Source organism: Anser anser, assembly GCF_964211835.1.
Source record: "Anser anser genome assembly, chromosome: 5".
In the NCBI taxonomy this organism is placed as follows: domain Eukaryota; kingdom Metazoa; phylum Chordata; class Aves; order Anseriformes; family Anatidae; genus Anser; species Anser anser.
In genome coordinates, this window is record NC_139725.1 from 16237870 (window position 1) to 16263226 (window position 25357).

At 34.2% G+C, this 25357-nt stretch overlaps 1 protein-coding gene across 1 annotated transcript in view; it reads right to left on the reverse strand.

Moving 5' to 3' along the window:
• LOC310900530 (uncharacterized protein) overlaps nt 1-25357 on the reverse strand; it is a gene marked incomplete at its 5' end in the record, with an annotated part of 545595 nt that overhangs the window by 207289 nt on the left and 312949 nt on the right. The gene's annotated exons all lie outside the window — the stretch shown is intronic.

Below are 25357 nucleotides of genomic sequence, written 5' to 3' on the forward strand. Positions count from 1 at the left end.
CCTCTCCTTTCCAAACACACCATTTTGTACTTTCTTTGCTAAAACTAACCTAAAACTAATTAACAGGGTGTCTGGTAGCCTCAGGGAGTGGGCAAAGAATATATAAGTCCTTTAGCATTTAATTATTTGAACTTTTGAATTGAAATTCTCTTCCAGGAATTATCTTAGTTCAGATGTAACTTCCTCTTCTTATTGCTCTATCATTTCTTGCCACTCAGGTCTTAGTAGCTTCCATTTAATCCTATTCTGTCAGTTAAATATTGTCTTTAGAATAATAGTTGTCATTATATCACACTCATTTTTATATCGTGCGCGCGTGTGTGTACCAGCAAAAGATTCTTTTCCTTCCTGTGCCTATATTAGAAAAAAATTCATTTACCCCACTGGCATCTTTCTTTTTAGTGCAACAATGCTTAGAAACTTCATTTGAAATTTGCAGCTAAGAATTTAAACAGGTGGGAGAGTTGAGTGAGAAAATAAAAATAGGCACTAGGAAGTGAAGTGATATGCTCAAGCAGGTCAGTGAAAGAGAGTAGTTAATAGCAGGTACTCTAAGGTCAACATGCTGCCACCAACATACGACTAAAAGTAAGCATTATAAATATCAGCCATATAATCAGTTCTGTGCTCATTTCTCAAGACCTGTGTTGGATGCAATGCTACCCCATTTTTGTGCATAGGGAAGCTTTTTTAAAAATGATTTTTAAAGTAGTTTTAAATTAATACATAATTTGTAGTGAAATGCCAGCCTGCATGTGGGGATTGCCAACACTGTAATCAATTACTCTGTCCAGATAAATAATGTCAGTATACTACTGTCTTCAGTAGTGTTCAGGTGACTGAAACATGTTAGTACTCGATTTTCATAGCTGGCAGTGCAGTGCCCACTTAAATCACAAATCTTGTACTGCAGGTGTCCACAGCCTTTTTTTTCGTGCCAATTACTGCATGAATGGTTAAAATGATCTAGTTTATTTTAGGGCTTAAAAACAGCTAAAATTCCTTTTTTACATTTTGCATGAATACACATGAACTTTATAAGGTCTAAAGGTGCAGTCACTGGATAAATGTTTAAAGCTCCTCTTATTGTTTTGCAGCTGGTGCCTTTTTCTGAAGGATATTTCCTGTGCTGCAGACTCTGAATAAAAGCATTTCATTTTAAGAATGCAATTAGAAACACATCTGTTGTTCTAGGACCGTTATATTGAGCAAGTCCTCTATAAACCAGGCAGGAAGATTTTTAAAAACCCATTTTCAGCATGCATAATCTCTCTGCCTTCCACCACCTTATTATATTAGAAAACACAATTAAGCATCAAGCTTCCCGTTTTGATCCCACAACATATAAGACCTGGTAACTGACATCTCATTCACTTCACTAGGCTTTGGACACAAACGAAACAATTATTTTTCAGGTGACTTATTTCTCTGGACCTTCAAAAAAACACCACCATATAAGGAGCCTGGGGCTAGGTAGTGGGACTTAAGAGTCCTATCCTTCTTCATGGAGTTTCAAATGAATCATAGAATGACTTGCAGCTTCACTTTTAGCCCAGGGAGTCTCAAGCTCTGCCAGTCTTTTTAAAAGCAAATGCAAGCTTTTGCTGAGGGTGGAGCTGATTTCAAACTTGCTCTGTTCCTTTATTCCACTACTGGGCAGAGCATTCCCATATCAGTTAAACTCAGAAATTAGTAACTGAAAGATGAGTATGAAAAGCTTCCTAACCTCTTAACCCTTAAATGTTTCCCATTAAGACAGTATAACTGAGCATATAATTAATCGAGTGGACATACTCCTGATCCAGTTACACAACAAGCCAGGTTCAAAAGCTTAACTGTTTGAAAAAGAACGTACAGGACTGAAACTTGGGCACAGTTCTGTACATGAGGTGGACACTGCAAGCCAAATTACAAGGTAGGAAGAATATAAGTAATCTGAGTCTTTGTGTTCTAGCATCTTCAGTTTAATACAGTATTGAATATAATTGTGCGTCTTTGACTTCTCTTCATGCTGGTGCCAGTCAAAAATCACAACACTGAGAATAAAAATGAACAAACATACAGGTAGCTACAGAGTTATTTTCACTCCTAATCCAGAACCATTAACTATGTTCACTCTAGTGACTCCTTAGATACCCCTACAGATAAACAATGGATTCCCCAAACGTAAGAAACTAGCTTACTGATCAGCACACTGATGAGCTTAGCAGTTTCCTTGTTAAACAATGCACCCAGAAAAAAATAAAATAAAACAAAATATCACTAAGACTGTATTATTTATCCCTAATTAAGTCCTTGAAAATCTACCATTAGTGTAATTTCTCTGAGAAAGTAGGGTTCCTGGTACATTTGATTAGAGATTCTGATTTAGAAAGGGGTGCCCATGAAGCCAGACATTTTAGCTTAGAAAATGAACATGCTATCTGGGCATGAGAAAATAAAAGAGCTCTAGGGATCTGGGCTAAATCGCTCCTTTTCACACTCATAAATGCTATTCAATTCATACCTAGCAAAACATTCTCTTGCACACCAAGGAAGGATTTCCTTCTGTTATTAGTTTGATGCTTTAGATATTAGTGGTTCACTCTCAGATTTTGTAAAAGACAGCTTCTTAAACTCTGAAGTATATGGTTTAGAAATGATAGTCACAGGGTTAATTATTCTTTGCAAGGTGCTATACTTATGAGGGCCCTCTAATAGTGTCTCTTAATCAGCTTTGCATTGGCGCTTAACTAAAAATATCTAGAGGATAGAGTTAACGAGTACTAAACACCCTTCAAAGAACTTAAAGAAAATATTTTTACTTGTTATTAAAAATAAAACAGTCTTAACATACTATCAAGTATTTTTAATCACATTTTTTTCTTCTAATTCAAATAACTGAAATAAAAATGTATGCATAGAATTTTCTTTAGACTTTGGAACGTAGAATATATTCTCTCCTATTGATATTCCTGCAAGTCAAGGTAGTGACTTTGCGGATTCACTGCTCCTTATATTTTGAAATAAAATGATTCTTTAATAATTTGGTAACTTTTTAAAGAAAATCCATAAAAGTCTGCATTACTGTAGTGATGGTGAATAGCCATGTAACAATGAATATCTTTATTAATTGCAATATTTTAAATATTTATGTTGCATGACAATGTGTAATAGGGTATTCATGATTTTTAATTGTAGATTCTGACACTCATATGATGCAACAGATAATAAGGGTTTAAATTTTTTTCAGGTAAAGGAAAATTCCTTCTCAAAATACTTCTTGCAGTTAAATCCTCTTCCAGGTGAGAAGGTCATGTGCTTACCCTGCAACAGTAATTTGTTCTAAGATTTTCTTGACTCAAACTTCTCTCACACTAATGTTCTTACAGTCTTACTTCTCACCATTTTACTACCTCATTGTTCTTTATATTATGCAGAACATTGTTATATATTACTGTCCTGGTTCCAGTTAGGACAGAGTTAATTTTCCTCCTAGTAGCTGGTAGGATGCTATGTTTTGGAGTAGGATGAGAAGAGCGCTGATAACATGCTGATGTTTTAATTGTTGCAGAGCAGTGTTTACACCAGGCCAAGGACTTTTCAGCTTCTCTGTCCTGCCAGCGAGCAGGCTAGGGGTGCAGCAGGAGCTGGGAGGGGACAGACCCAGGACAGCTGACCCAAACTGGCCAAAGGGGTATTCCATACCATCTGACGTCATGTTAAACAATATATAGGGGTGGCTGGCCAGGGTGGGGGGGGCGGCTGCTCGGGGATAGGCTGGGCATCGGTCAGCGGGTGGTGAGCAATTGCGTTGTGCATCACTTGTTTCATACACATTATTATTATTAATACTATTATCATTATCACTATTATTATTATTGTTATTATTATTTTCCTGTCTTAATAAACTGTCTTTATCTCAGCTCACAGGCTTCACTTTCCCATTTCTCTCCCCCATCCCAGAGAGGGAGGGGGGAGGGTGAGCGAACGGCTGTGTGGTGTTTAGTTGCCAGCCGGGTTAAACCACAACAATTCAACACTTCAAATTCAACAACAATCAAAAAAACAATTCAACAACACTTCAAATACTGCTTACAGACACAATTACTACTTTCTTCCCTCATCAGTTCTTTCCTTTCTCATACTAGCCAGTGTTGTCATTGTTTAGTGTTTGAAATGTCTCTCTTAAAGTAGGCTCACATTTTAAATGACTTCAAATACAGGACCATTGTCAAATTTGATTATTGGCCTATGGTCCTAAAAATAAAAGAAGGATCTTTTATACTGATCTGTTAATTGAATGGAACTTGTGTAAACATAAATGTTTCCCTTGTTAGCCTGTGTCTCCTGAAGTGCTTGAATGAGAGAATGGGAGCCACCAGAGTAACTTGGCTCATGACTATAAATTACAGCAGATCATATACTGTATTCAAAAGGTCTCCGGCTATCCAGCAAGTAGGGGTGCAAGAGAAACCCCTTTGCAGGGTAAACTCCTTAGCATTGCAAAAGTAGTTGTATGTGTAGTTAGTCCTATTCACTCTCCCAGACACCTTCCCAGGAGCAACATTACCTACATGCCTAAGTCTTCAGACCAAAAGTGGTTTAGGTAAATAAGTATGCACTTTTTCTTTTAAAACAGACACACAGACTCTAAGATCTACAAAAAACATGTTTAATAATGTGCTGGAAAAAAGTACTCTTACTTTTTGACCAATAAAAATTAACTACAAAATAAAAAATGAGTAGGAGTTGTCACAAATTAAATAACTCTTTTAGTAAAGCAAGTAATTTTTTGCTATTTACTTAATATGAAAAAAGAGTTTATATAGAGTCAGTGAAAACAGATTTTTGTATTCCACCAAGTGTAAACTTTGCAAAGGTAGGTGTGTTAGATTTGGCATTAATCCACAATTTTATCCACACATCATCAACAGAGATCAGCTGAGGTTCTAAAAATCTATCCCTGGAGCTCTGGCACAAAGCATGACTCATTGCCCCTTCACTTGACTTATCAGTTTACTGCTGGCACTGTATAATTTATCTGTGGTTAGTACTGTTGCATAGTAGTGAACTTTAGGATCCATCTCTGCTTTGGAGGAAAAAAAAAAAACATCTTTGGTTTACTACATGAAAAACAGATTTGAGAATTCTGACTCTCCTGTTTCCAGGTATTTTGGCAAATCATGTTATTCATCTGTGACAGGAAAAGGATAATCAAGTTTTCCTTAAAGAGATGATTAAATTCTGTGAAGGTGCATTCACAGCACAGACAGATTAGCAGCATCAGCCTCTATTCAGTTAATAGTCATCTTTAACTGTTCTTTTCTTATCCTTTATTTCAAAGATGAAGCAAACGTTGTTATTAGATGTTTGTACTAACATGCAAGTACCTCAGAAAGATGTGGATTTTAATTATCACAACATATGATTGTTTTCAACTGCATCTATGGATTCATCATCTGAGCTAGCACACCACTATGATGTAGCTTGGAGAAGCAATCAAAACGCAAGCAACTGCCCCCAGATCTGATGGTGGTATACAGCTTTGAGGTTACCACTCATCAAAACACTTATTTTCTTTTTTATCCTGTTCTATGTGGAAACGTTTACTTCTAAAGAACCTCTTAAAAATAAATAATAATAATATTGCTTCTGATGCTCTTAGATCAATTAAAATTTCCATAGGAGTCTGAGAAGAATGGTTTTCAGAACCTGCTGTCCCAGGATATGTGATTCAATTTGTCTCAATTACCTGTAATTGAAGGAAAGTCTCAGAACTTCCTTTCTGGTCCAGTTGCCTAGTTAGTAAAGCCTATAAAGAAATTCAAACACTTCAAAAAAGTTTTAACTAGAAGTATAACCATTAGAAGGCCCCTAACTATTTCACATACTGGGTAGCATTTCCCCCTCACACATTTTTCTGAGATTAAGCTGCCAATCCTCTTCTTTGACTTGTTTTTCTATCCCTTAGATATAAATAGATCACTGTAGACTTCCACAGAGGCAGAAAACCATCCACCTGTACGTAATTACACCACAGAAACCCTGAAAACTCAACAGAACTTCAAGGCTTCATTGTTTTGTACCCTATTTCCATGTACAAAGTCAGCCTTTCTGAAGGCCTCTTTTCCACATTTCACTAAAGGTACAGGTATTTCTCCTTGTGACAAATGAGATTACTGTATTATCATTCTGATTCTAGTAGGTTTTCAGTCAGCTACAGCCTTAACCAAATCACTAATCTATCCTCCACAAAATCTTCAAGCTTCCTTTCTTGCTTAGCAGTTCTTTACAGTGAGTAGGTGTAGTAAGCTGGCACACAGCTGGTAACATCTCCATTTAACCCATATAAGTGGATCCCATGTTTTTGTAAATGAGATCATTATTGTGATATAGTGCCTGGCTTCCATGTTTTCATTGTTCTGGAGGTTAATCATAGTTCTTACTGAAGTAATAAAACTATGTACAGCTTGCTTGCTTTTTGCTGTTCATTCTGTCAGTCATCTATCTACCTATTTATCTTGAAAGCCTGGAGTCTTTCCTTCTTCATCACAGTTTTATCAATTTTCTTCCTGTTCTGCAAATTTCTATGCTTTACTTACCTAGAAGTAAACATACTTCTTATATATGTGCACATATGTGCACATAACTGCTAAATATTGCCTGTATCATAAGGCAAAGAACACCCTGACTTTGGAAAATGACCTCATACAGAGCAGAAAGTTACTGATTTCCATCACTGTGGGATAGCAGCTATTTCTTTTGTTCTTAGGCATAAGAGGCATGAAAATAGAATTTATTAGTGCTAGGAATGTATCCATCTTTCAAAAATACATTTCATTATAACTCTGGTAAGCAATTTTAACCCAAATTTACCATTGCTTTAAATATAAACCCATTTTGATAGTGTTCTTCAATGTTACATATTCCTAAGTTAAAAAAAATCACACAAATAGTGATTATAGCAGAGGTTTATAACTTGCAAAAACATTGAATATATTATTTTTCTATATTATTCTATTCTTAGGTCACCGCTGATCAGTTTATTAATCATTTTTCTTGGATTTCAAATTTTATTAATCCTGGAACTCTTAGCTCAATATGATTAAAAGATCTTTAAAATAATCCTCCATTTCTTGTGCATGCATCTTTTAAACACCTCTGGACATGTTATGGACATTTATTTTTCAATGTGAGCAATGGAAGGTGAGGCAAACAGTGCAGAGGAAAGACCTGGATAAGGTCCCATGTGCCTTGTCATATTTGCATTTCCTGATGAGAGACAACTGTACACACTTTGTGTTTAATACCCTGTTTTCCACAAGAAAACATGAATTAATTTGAGGTTCATGTTTGTTATCAACTGAAGAAAAAAAAAAAAAAGCACTAAATATATATACAGTTATATATATATATGTATATCTTTGGTAATGATATAAGTGTTCTTGATGACTGTGGCTGCAAAATAAAAATGTTATTTCTGCTTCTGCATTGGGAGAATGTAAAGAAGAGTTCATAACTCATTTTTCACAAGAAAACATTTCTATGATGGGATATGTGGCTGTGACTTTGGGGTCTAAACAGCCACAAGAAATCACATTTGAAAAAAAAAAAAAAAGTATTTTGGGAATTCTGGTTCTTATAGGGAAATTCTTATTTCACTAAATTTAATGGCAAATTTCTCCCTGACCATAATTGAACAGGACTTCTCTGGGGGCCTTCACTATGTGGGGTCTCTGTTCTAATTGTTAAATCACAAGTCCTGCTTGATTAAATATATAGATTTACATATTTTATATAAATATAAGATTTATATATATATACAAAGCTGTGATTGTTTGGAAGGTGAAAATTCACATTGTCCCTTCATCAGGCATTCGTTCCTTGCAGCATTTTATTTGCAAATTCCAATCAGAAACACATCTGTCATTTCCAGATACCTTTTCCTGTAAGCGATCATAAACTAAATCATTCCACAGTAATTTACCCACTCCTGTTGCCTCTGTCACCAACATTCAGTCTAAAGCAGAAAATGCCTTATTAATTCCATAGCAGTATCTTTTTCTTTTTTTTCCCCTTTCTTTTAAAACTACATCAATCACACTGAAATTGTGAATATAAAGTATCTAGAAAAAAAAAAAAAAAAAGTCCTGCTGGATAAACATATTTGTGAACAGAGAAGCATCAAATTCAGTGCTTCAGAAAATTCTATCAACACCTAAAATCATACAGAAGCCAAATCAAAGGTCACAGAAATCTCTGATTTTGGATAAAACAATGCCAGAAAGAATCAATACTTGCCACAAAAACCTCTAAATGAGTAAACAAGATAAACCGACAAAACATATATGTGCATCTTTTAAAATGGCATGGGGCATGACCAGCCCAGTAGTATTCCTGGAAGTGCAGAAAACACTCACAGATCTAAAAATGTTGACAGAAGACTCAGGGACATTGTTTAGACATACAGGTTTCCATTCACAGTCTCTCCCTTTCTTTTTGGAGTTTGTTACCTGACCAGCCTGGTTTATGATCTGAATATTATTGCATTTCTATCTTAACTAGGATTACTGCAGCACGTTCTTCTAATGAAATGAGACTTTGTGTATTTCAGATATGAAAAAACTTTTTTTTTTTTTTTTAATTAGGACATTTTAAAATTTAAAGATAGATATGGCTTACTATGTGCAGTTATTTTAGATGTAGATACCATGGACGAAAAGCACAATATGCATAAAGGTAAAGATAATCAAAGAATGTGCTTCTCATATTAACTTTGATCAGAAAATTTTCACGTCACATTGTCACATAAGTTCCACTTATGAGCTCAACTAAGTATCCTCTTCAGGAGGTAGGCAAGGAATTCAAATGGAACAGATGGAAGAAAGCATCAATAGTAGTGACCAACCAGCAACATAGTAGTCAGCTAGTGATAAAATCCCACTGCTTTTTTTGTCTGCCCCTGCAATCTGTCTCTAATTTGATTAATTGCCAGCAGTCAGTTAAGTCAGCAGATACATTTCTATATGCATTGGTAAGGTAATCATCATTTTTTTCCCCTTTTCTAATGAGCTGGAATTTGGTAGCTATATGCTTTAGTCTAGAGATGATACATGAGGGATTTTTTTTTTTTTTGGGGGGGGGGTTCAAAGGGAATCTGATATACATTATCTATAAGGGGTATATTAGCTATAAGGGGTAGAGGCTGTTTGGAGAGAATATTAATTTGTCACCAACCACAAAGAAAATTATTTTGTTTCCACACCCAATTATTCAGCACTCAGTGAAGAAAGCAAAGGAAATGAAATCTCCACGTACAGAAATTTTGCAAAAGTTAGATTTTGAACTTCCTGTTGCCTGAGAAGAATGTACTGATATTTGGGCATGTACTTTAGGGTCTTGCATTTTGAAAACACTGTTTTGTTTGCAGGATAAATTGGGAAAATATATATATATATATATTCAGTCAGCACCTATTTTATAGGTATAATTTTACTATCATGAAAGAATGAAAGCAGCTGTAGGAACATCTTTATAAATGCATATAAAATTGATCTGCTACAATTGGCAGAACAAATTTCTACTTGTCTTTAAAAAAAACAAAAGTAAAAACCTACGTGAATCCCAGCTATGAAGAAATCACAGATCGTAGTACTTTAATCATGAATACACATCTGACATACAGATTTCAGCAAAGTGCAAACAGTAAAGTTATTATTGCCTTTCAAAGTATGTGTGAACGTCTATTTTGATTTCCTAACCTCTGTACGTTATGAACAGAACAGAGATGGAGAACAAACACCTTGTTTCCCTTTTCATTTCATTTCATGCATGTACTTTGTACATGGGCTCACCTGAAGTTATATCCATAGCTTCATCCAATAGTTATTATTGAATTAAACATTTCCACTGAATATTCAATTGCTCTAAGAATGAAGACTAAAAAGAGTGGAGGAAGAGAAAAGAAGCAAATTATTTGGAAGATGAAGTATAAACTGAAATATTTTGGTTAAAGTTGAGTGGGTACCATGAGATTTATTCCTGGGTCTGCTATTTGCACCTGTGCAAGAATTGTCACTGTTTTATTAATTTCTTGCTCCAAATTATTATGAGAAAATTATTTGAGGTGTGCCTATGATGAGAAATAAAATGGTAACTTTCAACTAGTGTTGTTGACTTATTGCCTTTGAAGATTTTCTGCTGACTGTTGAGCTTGCTTTCTGAATCCTTTTTATTTTTCCTTTTGTGAAGTGATTTGCTTTCCAAAATTATTTGGAATTTTAGCTAATCTAAAATATGGTGGTTTTTTGTTTGTTTGTTTTTATGTGTGTTTCACTTCCATCTTTGGCATGAAGGCTTTTGTGGATAACTTTCCTTTTAAAATATAATTTATATACAATATCTATTCCAAAAATTCAAGGTGCATTTGGTGGGTAGTATAAATGTCTGCATTTTACAATGGACAAACTGAAGCACAGGATTGCTCATAGAAAAATCAAGAATCCTGATATATGTGTGTATCCTACCTACAAAACCAGGTAGTTTGTTAATTCAAACAAAATTTTAGTTAATGGGTAATGATTTCTTATTTCTTTGTTTAGTACTGTAAGGCTGAGAAGTCATAAAGTACAATTTAAATATTTTTTTTTCTTTTTTAGTTTGGTTGACTGGATTGTATCAAGAGATTAACAAACACATCACCAAGGAATAAGGATATTTTGTTAATAATTTGTTCAGAAATTTAAAAAAAAAAAATCATTAAAAAATCTTTGAAGCTGTTATTTATTATTTGGAAATAGTGATTGGATAAGGATGTTATGATCTCCACCTTTCATAATGGAAAGGAAAGAAACTCAGCTTCAATTGATATAAAAATACGTTCTTTAATTTATTCGATATGAACCAACTCTTCACCTCATTGTCTCACACTGCTGCTGTATCTACTGAAGTTTTGCTAAAATTGTTCAGTTTTGTGATAAATCAGTTAAAAATAGTTGTACACAAACTCCTTGAGTAATAACAATGGGATATTTATAATACCTAATTGCAAAACTATACTTCAGTTATTGTTTTAAATTGACTAAAAGAGAACTGTTTTTTGATTGAAATAGTCCCCTTTTCATCTAGCTTCTCCTGAAGGACAGTTTTAATTTACAGAATGCCAGAATATGTGACACCTGTTTAACTATGTTTATGAAATAGATTATAGCCTTGTGAAGGACTGGACTTGGTGAAAACCAAGAAGAACAAAGATTACTTTACATTAGGTTTCATTTAAATTATTAGGATAAGATTGAGATAATAATCTCAACTAATGTATCTTTACTTCTGTTAAGCTTCCAAAATTGTCATGTAACATACAGCACTTGCAAGACACTGATATCATTTCCATTCCTTGCTAAGGAAAATAGTTTGGTAACACACTTATGAAGAAAAGCCAGAGAGAAAGTGGAAATGTGAAGGTCCTTTTCAAGATTTTATATACTTTCATAGCCATCATTTTTTTGATTCTATAAAATTGAAGTGTTTTGGGGGCTTTATAATGAGTATCACATTCACTTAATAGCTTTTCAATACTATTTGAGTTTTCATACTAAGCATTTAAGATGAGAAGGATTTTGTCTGTGAGCTAAAGAGGTATCTTCAGACACATGAGCTGGTGTTAAGTAGTATTGCCAGAAGCAGGATCAAAATTTGAAATGTAACTCATCAGTCTTAACCTGGAAGCTTTGCTGCTTGCTATTTAGGAAATTCTGGTAAAAGATTGGGTTAGTGATCTAGGGTTTTACAGGTTAGAACAATATCTGAGTCAAAACTCATTGAATTTTTCAAAAAATGTTCTTTTTCTTTTTTGTTTGCAGGCACCTAGGCTCACACAGGTATGCATGCAGTATATATATAACTGTAGGTATACACATGCAGTTAAACTTCCATCTAGTCTGTACTCATAGCTTGAATCTAGAAGCTGTATCTGTGTCTTACATACTACCTGTATTTTACTATTTCTGTCCTTATTTTTTTTCTTATTTTTTTTCCCTCTTAATTAAGTACTGTATTTTACAGGTTTCTTGACAATGGTTCCTAGTACTGATTCTAAATAGAATTTTCATTTTCCCCCATCCTTAGTTTGTTCCATGCTGCTGATAGTTATAGGACATTTCTCTCATCTCAGAGCCTATTTTCTTCATCTCCCAGAGGACTGGCCATACCTCATGAGAGTCCTTCATGGATCTACAGGTTTTAATAGTTTCTCTGCCTCTGTCTCTTTCTTTCCCCTACCAACTGTTGCTATCTCTGAAGTTTAGTGTTATTTGAAGCTTTTCCAAAACTAATACTTCACAATGCGTCCAATGCCTGTCCATAGGGGAGCACTGAAAGAACATATTAAAAATACTCAGCATCTCAGATGTAAAATCACTTTAACAAAAACAAACCAAAAAAAAAAAACACTTCTGCTTCTGTCCTTCAAATCTCAAGGGAGCAAAATATGACAAAATCACTCCCAAATACTTAGGCTCAAGCAAAGATGAAATGAGTACACACATATACTATCTCTCTTTTCCATTTAATGAACAGATATCTATAGAACCACTCACTGATTTCAACAGCAGGCTTTTTATTGTGGCAGAAGTGTATGAACCCTGGGGCATTCTGAAACTGTCAAAACTCCTAAGCACTTTAGTCTCCAAAGGCTGCTTTGAAAGCCCATCACTCTCGCATTGACAAAGACTTGGAGCCACTAATATAAATAATATATCAAAACTATGCAAGAGAAGAATATGCCAAGAGACAAGGCAAGCAGAAGTATCTTCGAGATGTTATTATATCATCACACGAAGACCTAAGGCTCTCTGAAGGACATTGTTTTGTTTTATTATGATACTTTGTCAAAAAAAAAAAAAAAGTTGTTCAATTAGAGCTGATATTCATCCACATATATAAATGAGCATGTAGTACACTGTGTCAGCTCTATGAACAAAATTAGAAGGAACCCAAGAAGATTCCTATTTGGCTTTATTTTCCTCTAAGATGATGAAATTTTTCATCTTACCATATAAACCTTTATCAGGATCCTGATTTTGTATTATGAGTAATATGTTTCTGCTAGTTGATTAGATAAAACCCATACAACTTAGGAAACTTGAAAGGACTACAGATGATGTCCATCCTCCAGACCCCTTCATTATTTCCCCAGAACTTAATGCAATTCCAAGCCTTACAAAAACTACCCAGTTCTTCACGGTTTGGCACTTTTTTCAGTCTCGAATGCTAGCAGCCAAAATATTTTCTACTGTTTGCATTTTAATGTTTGGCTTGAAAAGCAAACAAACAAAAACAAACAAACAAAAACCTTTTCCTTTCCATTTAAGCTTAAGAGATTTAAATATTCAGACCACCATTTCTCTTCTCCAGACTCACTTCTTCATTCTCATCCAATATAATTAAAACAGTTCCTTTTTAATTCTCTTCCTTGGAAATCTATATGAGAAGATTTCTGATTCTGCAAAGATGGCAAAGCTACCCCATCCTCCCATGCAACATATGTCTCTGTAAGATCCTACAGTCAAAAAATCCTTTCCTTTCCTGCCAAGCCAGGCATCACCACCATGCCTAAGGGGTGGAGTTCTCTTTCGTTTTCATTTCAGCTGAATTAGACATATCTAGTAATTGTTTTTCCAAGTTCTTCCAGAAGCTACAAGAAAGCTAAGTGGGTTAAAAAGATGCCTGGAGGGGTTTCGAAGATGAATTTATTATTTTATTTTTTTTATTTTTTTTGGACTGGTAGGTATAAGATAAACACATAAGCTAGTAGAAATACTCAACTCCCTGTAATCAACATTCACTATGGTTTTACCCTCCTCATTATCTCAACTATTATTTGTTGCACTCCTTTGTATTTCTTATCTCTAAGCTTTATTCTTGACTTTACTTTCTTCTCAGCCTCTTCTTATGTTTGCTTATGCAAATTAAATTATACGTTAAGATGGAAGGAGTGCTAAACAGGTTAAGGAGACACTGTTTCAATATTACAGAGTATTGTGCACAATTACATGTTGTTGTTGTCCGTGTAGACAGAAAAGCGTGCACCTGGAAAACAGCATCGTGATAAAAAAACACCACAGAGAAAAAATAAAAAATTCTAAACAAAACTGTATGTGTTTATATGTGTTGCCTTCAGTGAAAATCAGGAGCAACCTCTGTGTCATATGTCTAACAAGTCTAAAACCATGTGAACAGTCCACTCTAAATATTTCTAATTTCACTGCATACATATTGATATAACTAAATATACAATTAATGATCACCAAAATCTTATGTGACATTTGCCTACTGTGTCCCACTCTTCCCATGTTTGTAACACTAGCACATAATTAATGTTTGCATACCATTTAAAACCTGTTTGAGTCACATTCTCTAAAATTTAAGTAAGGCTTTTACTATGTTTTAAGTATAGCTTAGTATGTGAACTAAAATATTTCTGATTGCAGAATAGGTGACGTATTTGTCTCAACAAAGACTGAATTGATAACTTCTACTAATTAGGAAAAGCAGGATTTTGTGTTTTAGAAAATATAACTTTCTCAAACAATTTGGCATAGAAAGTATCCAATATATACTATGTCATTCTCACTACAAGGGAGTTCTTGGACTCTCATCTCCTATCTCAAGTTGAACCAAACTCACTATTATCTCTGAAAATTATAACTGACTGAAGTAAGTGTCCACTAACCATGTTAGCTTTCACAGTTTCCTTCAAAATATCCCTGTAATTATGCCTTTATTGCATTTGTAGAGAAGTATACCAGCATTGGCTTACGTGACAGACTTCTTGATAACAGACTGAATTGTATCACCTTCCAAAATACCCTATGCATTCTAAAGATTTCCCAGCCCTATATAATTAAAATCGTTGATGTAAGGTACGGAGAAATAATTGTGTAATCTCTTCTTACCAACCTCCAGTGAAAGATATTCTACTAGTCAGTAGAATGTTTTAGCTTAACAACTCTTGCAGTTAGAAAGTTCTTAATATCCAACTATAATCCTCTTAACTGCAAAGCAAGCTAATTAACCAGCTATTTAACCACACTTCATCCAAAAACATTTAATAATTCATATTTTACAGCCTGAGATATGTATCAGGGTAAGAATACTAAACAGGGCAGTGGGATGTCTTATTGCTTATAGTAAAGACAAATGTCACTTAAGCCAATTTCACGTGCATATTTTATCTCTTAAGGTTTATATACTTCAGACTGACAACAATTCTGCTGTAAGCCATGCTGTGTGAGAGGCAGTATTAATTTATGTAGAGAATGTGTATATGACTATAGCTATACATTGAATATACAGTTCTGACTATCCAATTAACTACAAGAAAGACTATGCAATACTTGCAATACTTATTTATACAAAAATGAGTGGTACTTGAGATTAGCTGAGTTCCCCTTCTTTTCAACAGGGAGAAATGGGGAGATGGGATTAACTTCCATTAAAGACTTTCATTAAAGACCTTACTAGGAGCATAATCTTCAATAAACAAAAATATATAAATTCTTCTAAGACCAAAGTAAGCATAAGAAAAAAAGTACTCAGGAGGGTCAGCAGCCGAACAAGAAATAGATCCAGAAGCAGGTTTTGAGCTGTCAGTTCAATAGCCGCAGAGAGTGCCAGAAAACAGATGCTGCTTTCATGGCCTGGTATCCTTAGCCCACATTACCCAAACTTGTGTCACTGACCTTGTGACTTTAAAAAGTGCCAGTAAATGCTCAAAAAACTTTGCGTTCTCAAATGTAAAATAGTACATTTTCCTTCCTGGCATCTACAATCACACACAAATTATTTGTTAGCTGAGAGTGTTGTACACCATCATCATCTCATTAATTATAGTCGTTAAGTGTGAATATCTGAAATAAAGTGAAAGCTAAAATTTTTACAGTGTTGTGGGAAGGAGGAAAATCTCATATTTATGGTTTGCTTATGGCCAAAGATAGTTCCACATCTGCACTAAATCTCAGGAGACATCCAGGAGGAAAGTAAATGTTCAAATTCAGCTTGGAACTTTGTTGTCATTTGGAATCTGCTTTGCATAACCACTGATGTTGCTTCTTCTCGCTGTCCCAGCCCTGCAAAGGTTTATGTACAAGTTCACCTTTACACATGTGAATAGCGCCATCAAATTAGTACCTTAAATGCTACACTTACCTGTGTTACACAGCTTAGCAGGACTGAGCCATAACAACGTGAATAATAAAAATAAATAAATAAATAAATAAATAAATAATTGTAATATTGTTATCTTTACCATGGAATTAAACATTAATTTTGTGATGTACACCCACACTACCTATGCCTCATTACTTTCTGAAAAAAAAAAATAAAAATAAAAATTATGATCATAGCTTTATACAACTCTAGAAATAACTGAAATAGGCTATCATTTATTCAAATGATATAAATAAATAAAAATCTGTAAACACATAAAGAGTTTGAAGAAAATAAGTATTATTTATTTCATAGTGAAAAATGAGTACGTTCTAGGAAATGATCAGATAGCAGTTTCAAAGGCAGTACTTCAAAGAAAATACTTTTTCATGCTTCACACTTAATAGTTATTTGCAGAGCACTTTGTCACAAAAGTTCGATAATAGGTTCAAAAGTTATTTCTGGTTTTGACTATTAAACATAACAGTGTGGATGCAACTTCTATATCCTAAAATTTGTACACCATTAATTCCAGAAAACTGAGTTAGTATTCCAAGGGGAGAATCACTCACATATATATTTTACCTTTTCTTACTTTATTCTTTGCTCATCTGCTACTGAAAAATGTCACAGAGAGGATATCCAGACAGACTTTTAATCTGGTCTGTATGATTAATTCTCATATTCTAATATTTACATTTTCCACTCCTGCTTAACAAGTTAAGTGATCTAAGTCCATGAACAGGTTACAAACACTATTAATCTTAGTCACACGGCATACTGTTCTTTTGATGTTTCTTTTTTTAATGCATAAACTCTTACAAGGCCAAACTCTCAGACAATCAAGAGTGTACTGGCTATATTAATATTAAAAACAGCATCTAATAAAACACAGTACAGATAATATGTAGTATGAGATGTCAACTATTAGTGATGATACCCCAACCCTACTGATCTATTACTGATAACTATTTGAGTATAGAAATGATTGTTTAAAAGCAGCATTAAATACTGTAATTTGTAAATTCTAGTTGACATTAATCTCAGCTGTTGGTATAGAGCATTTCAGAAATTGTGTTCCCCAAGAATTAAAAAATTACTTTTTTTTTTTCTGTTGTCTTAAAAGTTTTATTTACATCCAATTTGTATGAGATTAATACCTTGAAGAATGTTCAATGACTTCTATGTGGTTTTATGGTCACTTCTATGACCGTTTTATTACTACTATTTGCCTTCCATGGGCAATTCACCTTCTTTGCTAAAATGCAGATCAGGTTAGGATTAGTGCACTATTATGTGGTCAGTATGCTAATTCCTGTATGAGAAATGAAAATATTAGATAGAATTGAAGAAACATAATAATTCTGACTAGTTTATTACACTTAAAATATTACAAGCACAAAAAAGTATTTTGAGTAACTGCATTACTCAAAATATACAGACAAGCAGGAAGCATACAGTAATGCAGTCTATTTTAACTCAGGTTGGAAAATAAACTTTTTAAAATGCCTTTTTTTTTTTTTTTTTCAGTCAGCTCCATCTAATCACGGTGGCTTTTAAACACTCAAAAATTTTAGTACAGAAAACTAATTAAGGTCATTACCCCAAATAGCACATACAATATCCTACATTTGATATTATATATGTATCTTGTGTATTGCATTATTTTTATCTAATATATATTATATGTTATTTATCAAGTATACTATTTTCTAATATATGTTTTCTATATACAACTTTTTTACTTTAAAGCCCACCACATACTTGCACTTGTACAGAAGAATAAAATCTAATTAGAAACAGAGTTAGAGCAATGACACTTTAAGTTGACTACTAGCAGTTATGGCATTAAATCAGTCAGAAGATATATCTGAAATTGTTTTTAGACTTGGAAATAGCATGGTCAATTCAAACAGTACTGATGCATAACATTAGTGGTTTTTTTTTTGTTTGTTTGTTTTTTGTTTTTTTTTAAGTACTCATTATACTTTCATATGCTGAAGCTTAAATGAATAAATATAGGATTTCAGGTGAACAAATTATCCTTGAGGAGAAGAAAAGACTTCTTTAAATCATCTTCCATTGCTTCTGGTTTTGGATCGGATTAAAAGAACTACAGAAGCTATTTCTTCTATGTATGCATGCTTCTTTTTTGTATAAGAAATGAAAAAAAAAAACACTCTTGTTCAATACTTTTCAGCATTTCATAGATCATCAGTGAAAATTAGTCTTACACGTCAGTCATGTGCACCTTAACTCCAACTTACATATAAGCAGTTGACTTCATTTGAGGCTTTCTCTCTGGTGTGAATTTAATTACTTGTGAAAAAAGGGTTTCCTTTCTTCTCAGTCCCTGGTCAGTAGGACAAACTACACTGCATTTGCTTAGTGTAAAGAAGACAACACATCAAATATTTCTGTTTTATTATTACAGATGATCAACGAATTTGCATTTTCTTCTATGTGAAAGCATTCTGCAGAGTTTGTCATTGTTTAGGTCAGAGCAATGTTCATGGACGAATCAGATGGAAAAGAGACTTGAAACTCAAAAGGGTACCTAGTACCCTAGGGTACCTAACTGTGGCTCATTTTTATCAGTTTGGAAATAATTTGAAATTTTATCACTGTTGTGAGTTCTGAAAACAAAGAAGCCACCATATGGCTGCAAGAAATTGTAAATGCTGATTTATGGCACTCACCCTAGGCAGTGGCATACTCAAAAAAAAAAAAAGGGGGGGGGGGGGGGAATAAAAGGGGAAAAAAAAAAGGGGAAAAAAAAAAGAAGAAGAAGAAGAAAAAAACAAAACACTGTCATCCTATCATCCACTAATGGACATACCACAGCTTAATGGATATTGTTAAGAACTGTATGTCTTCCTCGTTTGTGCTACCGTCCTGAAAAACGCTCACTCTTCACTAAGGAAAGAATGTATGATCCTTTTTTTTTTGGAATAACTACCATGTTTGCAGTGCATAGTGTTCTTTCTTAAATGTCTACGCCTTTCAATTCTATACTATAGAAATCTGACGTTTTATTGGTCATGATGTATTTGGTCATGTTCTTTAAAAGTTACTATTTATAAAATTCTAATACATTTGAGAAAATGTCTCCATTTGACATTCAAAAGATACCATTTGTTCTGATAAACTCTCCAGTGTCCATTTCTTCCATAAGAATAATAGAGTAATAGAGTAAAATATTTTTGCACAAATATGTCATGGTCCTGTTTTATTTTTACAGACCTGTATCTGTGCAATATCAAAAGTAGACGTGTGTTTCCTTTGTAAATAAATGAGTTCATATGACTTTTATTTTTTTTCCTTGCCTTTTTAGTGTAACAGTGTCATCAGATGCTAATAGTGACTGTAAGATGTCACTATCCTATACCCTGGGTATCAGCTCTGTGACATTTCATTCAAATCATTATATAAATTAATACAATTTTTATCTGGGTAACAGTAAAGCTGTTGAATCTGTGCTTCACCAGCATTATTTTTCTCTTGATTTCAACATTCAACAATGCTTATGTGTTTTTGAACTTGTGTTTTTAATTCTGCTTGTCTCTATGTTCTCTCAAAAGCTCTGGACAGCAATCACTTCCCATATGAAGGCTACATGATACACAGGTCATGCCTGGAGAGGTATACTTCAATAATTCTTCCCATGAAACTTTGCATTTTCAGATGAAGATCTAGGTAAATCAGCTACACATAACCTGAAGGGTTTCCACCCGCACAAACAACAAAAAAGCATATAAGCACAGAATAAGTAGAAATGGCAACTTGTTGTTTATATGTCATCAGCATGACAGAGGAGAAAATATGGTTAGTTGCACAGATATCAACCAGTTGTGCATAGATAAAAATCATACTTAGAGTAAACCATGTCAGTAATTTCTTATACTTTTATATATGACCAGGCTGTATATGAAAGAAATGCAGAATAACAACTTGCATACCTAGTTGTGGAACTGTACAACTTTTAAGAAGAGTTAGGAAACATAGATATTAAATAGCATTTGCTCTTCTCTTCCCTTCCTTTTCATTTCTTGAAGTGCATGGCTAATAGTCTTCTATTTAGCACTCAGGATAAAGGAAAATATAAGAAATCTTGGCCAGGAATGACATTGAAGAGTACTGAGAAGATTTGTTGGTCACAAAGGTGATCTTCCTTTAAAGACATAATAAACTGTTCCAGATGTATTGGTGGATCACTTTTTTAAACAAAATCAAGTAATAAAGGAAGCAAGGAAGATTATTTGTTGGACTGTAACACCAGAGAGAGTGTTGCAAATTAATAACAAGGAAAACCTAATTTTCCCAAGGGCTTCACCGAAAAGTTAACATCCTTTGCTATTTGTTAAGTTCTGAGAACTTGGTGAGGAAATCTCATTAGAATCCATATAATGAACCTTATATGATTGCATTTTCATTTACTGTCACTCAAAAGATTACTGTCAAACTCACAGTATTTCCAGTATAATCAGAAATGGGAGAAGGCTGAAACAGAACCTTATTTTTGAGATTAGTCTAAATCTCTCAAACTCATTTATGTGCTCAAGAAGCTAAAGCTCATTCTCAGAAGGGAGACTGCATCTACCTGCTACATTTGTGAGCAGATGACATTTCTTTCTAGATACTCTCTGAACAAATCAAAAGCAATAAGACTGTAAAATGTCTGTCAGTGAAACTGTACTAATACAGCTGGTGACAGACAAATTATATTAGGTTACTCTGAACACTGTGCCAATTCTGCTGGCTTAGGTCATTTTCTGGTAACTCAGAACGTGAGTTCAGCAAATATTTCTCTGCGCAAAATACAGGAGTAAGAATAATTTACTTATTTCTTAAAGATGATGAAACATGTTATTGTATTTTTTCAAAAGGATTCTTATGCTGTATTTAGATACTTCTGAAAATTTTACACTTAATCATGACCGTCCTTTGCTGCAGTCTATATTTTCTCTGGTTAGCGCACATTTAAGATAGTAGACATGCACTACCACCTGCCATCTCTATCACAGAATCATAGAATCATGATCTCTACAACACCAGTTTAGTGACAAGCTCTTCTCTGAGTAAAGGAGTGTTCTTGATGAGTACTTTTAACTGGCCACCTTCCAGATGTTAGCTATGCTGCTACTCTTTATAGCTTTATATACCTCTTGAGATCTATACTGAATTTATAAGAATGAGGACAAGAGTTTCACAATTAAAACACCTTTGAAATCTCTAAGATAGGTGTATATCAAGATGAGTGCATTGTGGCTAAGCATCTCACCCTGAATTTGTGAATAAATTTTAAGAGTAACAGATGTTTGAATAAGCCAAAACTCTGAATCTCTAACAATAGTATGATGAGTAAACGGCAATGATGACTGAACATTTTGTTCCATAAAGTGGCCAGTTGGAAATGGAGAAAGAAACAACAAAATGAAATGATGACAAGTGAGAAAAAAGCTGATTTCAGTTATGACTGATAAACATTCAGCTTCATTAACATGAGTTTGATGGCTGTACCTTAATTTGCTCACATTTACCCTAAGCTGTAGTGCTAGGTTTCCTCAGATGAAAAAAAAATAAAAAAAAAATCAGAGGATATGTCATTGTTTCCCATATTTCACCACTTACTGACATTCTTGACACTGAACATTTATGTTGCCAGATAGATGAATTTGTAAGGCTTCAAAGAAATCTACATTATCTAGAGAGAAAGCTTTTAAAAGCTCTGTTTGCTGCTTCTCTGTACCTAATAATGGATATGTTCAAGTTTGACTAAAAGATTGTTTGAAGAAAACATGTCATAAAACAATACTGCCTGCTATCAACAGTATTCTATACTGTACATATCCTGCAGGGAAAAAAAATGCATTTTCTAAAGCAAATCACACTAAATGTGATATAATTTTTCACATCAAGTTTACTTATTTAACTGCAAAATTTACCAGTATCTTTGTAAATAACATGACCTAAATTAACATCCTCGTGATTTACACAAACTTAGATTGCAGTCCTGCCAATTCCTATTTCTGTATATATAATTTTTAATCTTTTTGAGTCCTTGGATGACAAAGATCTTATGCCTGAGGGTACAATGACGGTGATTCTCACCTTCAATACTGAGCCAGGACCCAAGGCTATTAAATAGAACAGCATGACTGCAAGAGACTCACAAAATCTTTAAAAGACAGCCACTATTCCTGATGACTTTACAAGATTTAGATTTCAAACAGTCACACGGGACATATTTGAAGGAGGATATATTGCATTAGTGAAGCACTCTGCTTTTTTGTGCTTTATAACATTGGATTCCATATCTAAATTAAAGTTAATTAGCTGAATCCATGGACCTGGCACATATTTGAACTAAAGTCTTTATAAAGCAAAATTGTTTGTTTGTTTGTTTTATATACAACAGATAATTATTTGTAGAACTCATAGCCCAGGAAGTTATATGAACTAAAATTGCAAGTTAGTCCAAAATGAGATTAGGAAAATTCATAGAAAAAAAACATTCTCTGTGGTTCCCTATTGACTATTAAAGATATTAGTCCAGTTACAGATCAAGATGAGGTCTCCAGCCAGGCATAGTACATCAGAGGAAATATCACATTAAATGCATCCTGTTCACAAGAACTGGTCCCCACTAGGGACCACAGTAAGAAACACATTATAAGACAATGTAGATCTTTGATCTAAATATAATTATACAATATTTTAAATTCCAAAATGAATGCTCTTTCTCTCTTTATGCAAATGTATGTCTAATCATACTGTTTTTCTTCAATATTAGGAAAGTGATTCAGTGGTTATCAGATACTCAGAAATGAAGATTAACAGTTTTCATGCCATAGTCTATCCACCTCAGTTCATAAGGCTTAAGAATCACTTAGCATTCAGAAAGCGGGGTTTCTTTGTTACAGAAAGTCAATGTCACTTGGTGGAATTCATCCTGAGAGAAATTCATCCAATCCATATGGCAAGCATACATTTAAGGCTTCAGGACTAAAACTTAATGACACTGAAATCTATGACAAAAGTCCCAATACCTTATTAAGTTTACAGTATAGGAGAGCACACTAGCACATACACAGGCCTGCATCCGAATTCACAAGGGAGCAGGAGCACTAGGCTGCATCCCAAGGGAAGGCAAGCTGGGTGCCAAGGGTGTATAGGGTCAGCTATATTGCTACATAGAATAGATATCTATTCTTAAGGTAAATATTAGAATATAGGCAATTCCAAAATAGACTTCCAAAAACAGTTTAAAAATTGTTCTTAAAGAAGAAACTGCTTCTAAGTGAAGAACCAAGTCAGGAAAGGCTTAAATTGCTTGTTAAAATAACTTGCTGGTCAGAAACAGTCAGCAGATTCATAAAATTAATATATTCTAATTGTAATTAAACACTGAATTGATTCTTATTTCCAGAGATTCTCCTGGTTTTGAGGAATAAATCTTTTTTCCCCTTTCTAACGTTCATGTTGTTATGATAAATGATCCTGCTTTTAGGTGCTTTATTGCCGTTTTGTTCCTTTCTCTTAAACAAGACAAACTGAGGTTTATAAAGAAAATATCTGTGTATTCATTTTAGCACTGATGTTGTCTCAAAAATTTCTGGGAGAATGGTCCTTTCAGGAAAGCAATGAAAAGCACAACAGAATTTTAAATCAGAGGTTATGACCCCAACACTCAGATCATTACCTATCATTCACCCTTGGGAAGGAATTTCTTAGAAGCACTAAACATTAACACTTCACCATCCTCACCTTACTAAAGTTAAATAGCATTGCATACACACCAAATTAAAATCAGTATTTTTACATCAAAAACTATCAACATGATGCATCTCATCTGCAACTTTGCTCTAAGGGTACATTCTTCCAAGGAAATCATTTTTTGTAATACCTTTCTCATTCCCACAAATTTATCCCTCTCTGTAAATTAAAATGAAAGATGTTATGCTTCATTCAAGAGAAATCTAAATGAGTATAAATTGTGACTCTTCATTTGAAAAGGTTTGAAGTTTACTTTGATTTCTTAGACAGAAATGGTATTACAGCAGGTTTTGAATCCGAAGAGAAAATACTGACAAGAAGGACTGAAACACTTGAGTGGGAAAACCAGAATATGAAGAGCCTAAAAATAAGGAAAGGAAAATGAAACCTAGGAGTACAATAAATATATTAGAAGAGAAAATACAAAATCAAAGCGAAGTCTATTAAGAAGACAGAATGAGATTCAATAAAGTGAATTTTTCCTTTACCACACACACCATTAGCACATCACCAGTGCACCACTGAAGACTGTCCTTGCAACAGAACCCCTTTGCTGATGTAGCTTTCTGGAGAGGAATGCATTTTTTACAAAATACAGAGAATGGTTAAGAGGCATAAAAAATGGTATATACATTTTACTACTGCTTCAAAATCCTATAATGGTTCAACCCATTCAGCCCTATGTAAAAAAAATAAAAGTAAAAAAAATACAGAGATTGGTGGATCTGCTAGAACTGGCTGTCAGAAAAAAATCTGTGTTGGGATTATAAATAGGACGAGTGTAGTAAATTCAGGAAAAAATCAGGATGATGTAGTAAAAATTGAAATCTGAGTAGGAGTGACAGCTTGGCTTTGAAGCTTTAACATTTTAACAATCTACATTGTAGCAATCTTCATTATCCATTAATGTTGCTTGCTTGGAGTTAGAACAGGATCATAACTAGGACATGCCTGCACTGCACAAAGATCCCTCAGCAAGTGCTGACCCAGGCTGCTATGTCCACACACAGGGGTAGCTTTTGCACTGAGAACATGAGTTCAAGGCCAGAAAATCACTGTCTTTGCAATAAACATAGACTTTGTCTCAGCAAGGCAACATAACCACAGAAGAGGAAGTACTGTGCCTGTGCAACAGTCCTTGATTTGGGAGTGACAGAATTCCTCAACAGCCACACATCAAGTCTGAATAAGCTCCAGACAGGAATCTGGAAGTAGAAATACATGCAAAGGACACTCTGCAAGAACTAACTCTGTTGTTTGTACACAGTATTGCACTTTTCTTTCAGTACATTACCTGCTGCACAGAAAATTGGGCATTTTCCATTGTTTAAAGTAGTGTGAACAATGGTATGAATGCATGTCTTCTGCTTTCACTTGCAGTAGACTACAACAG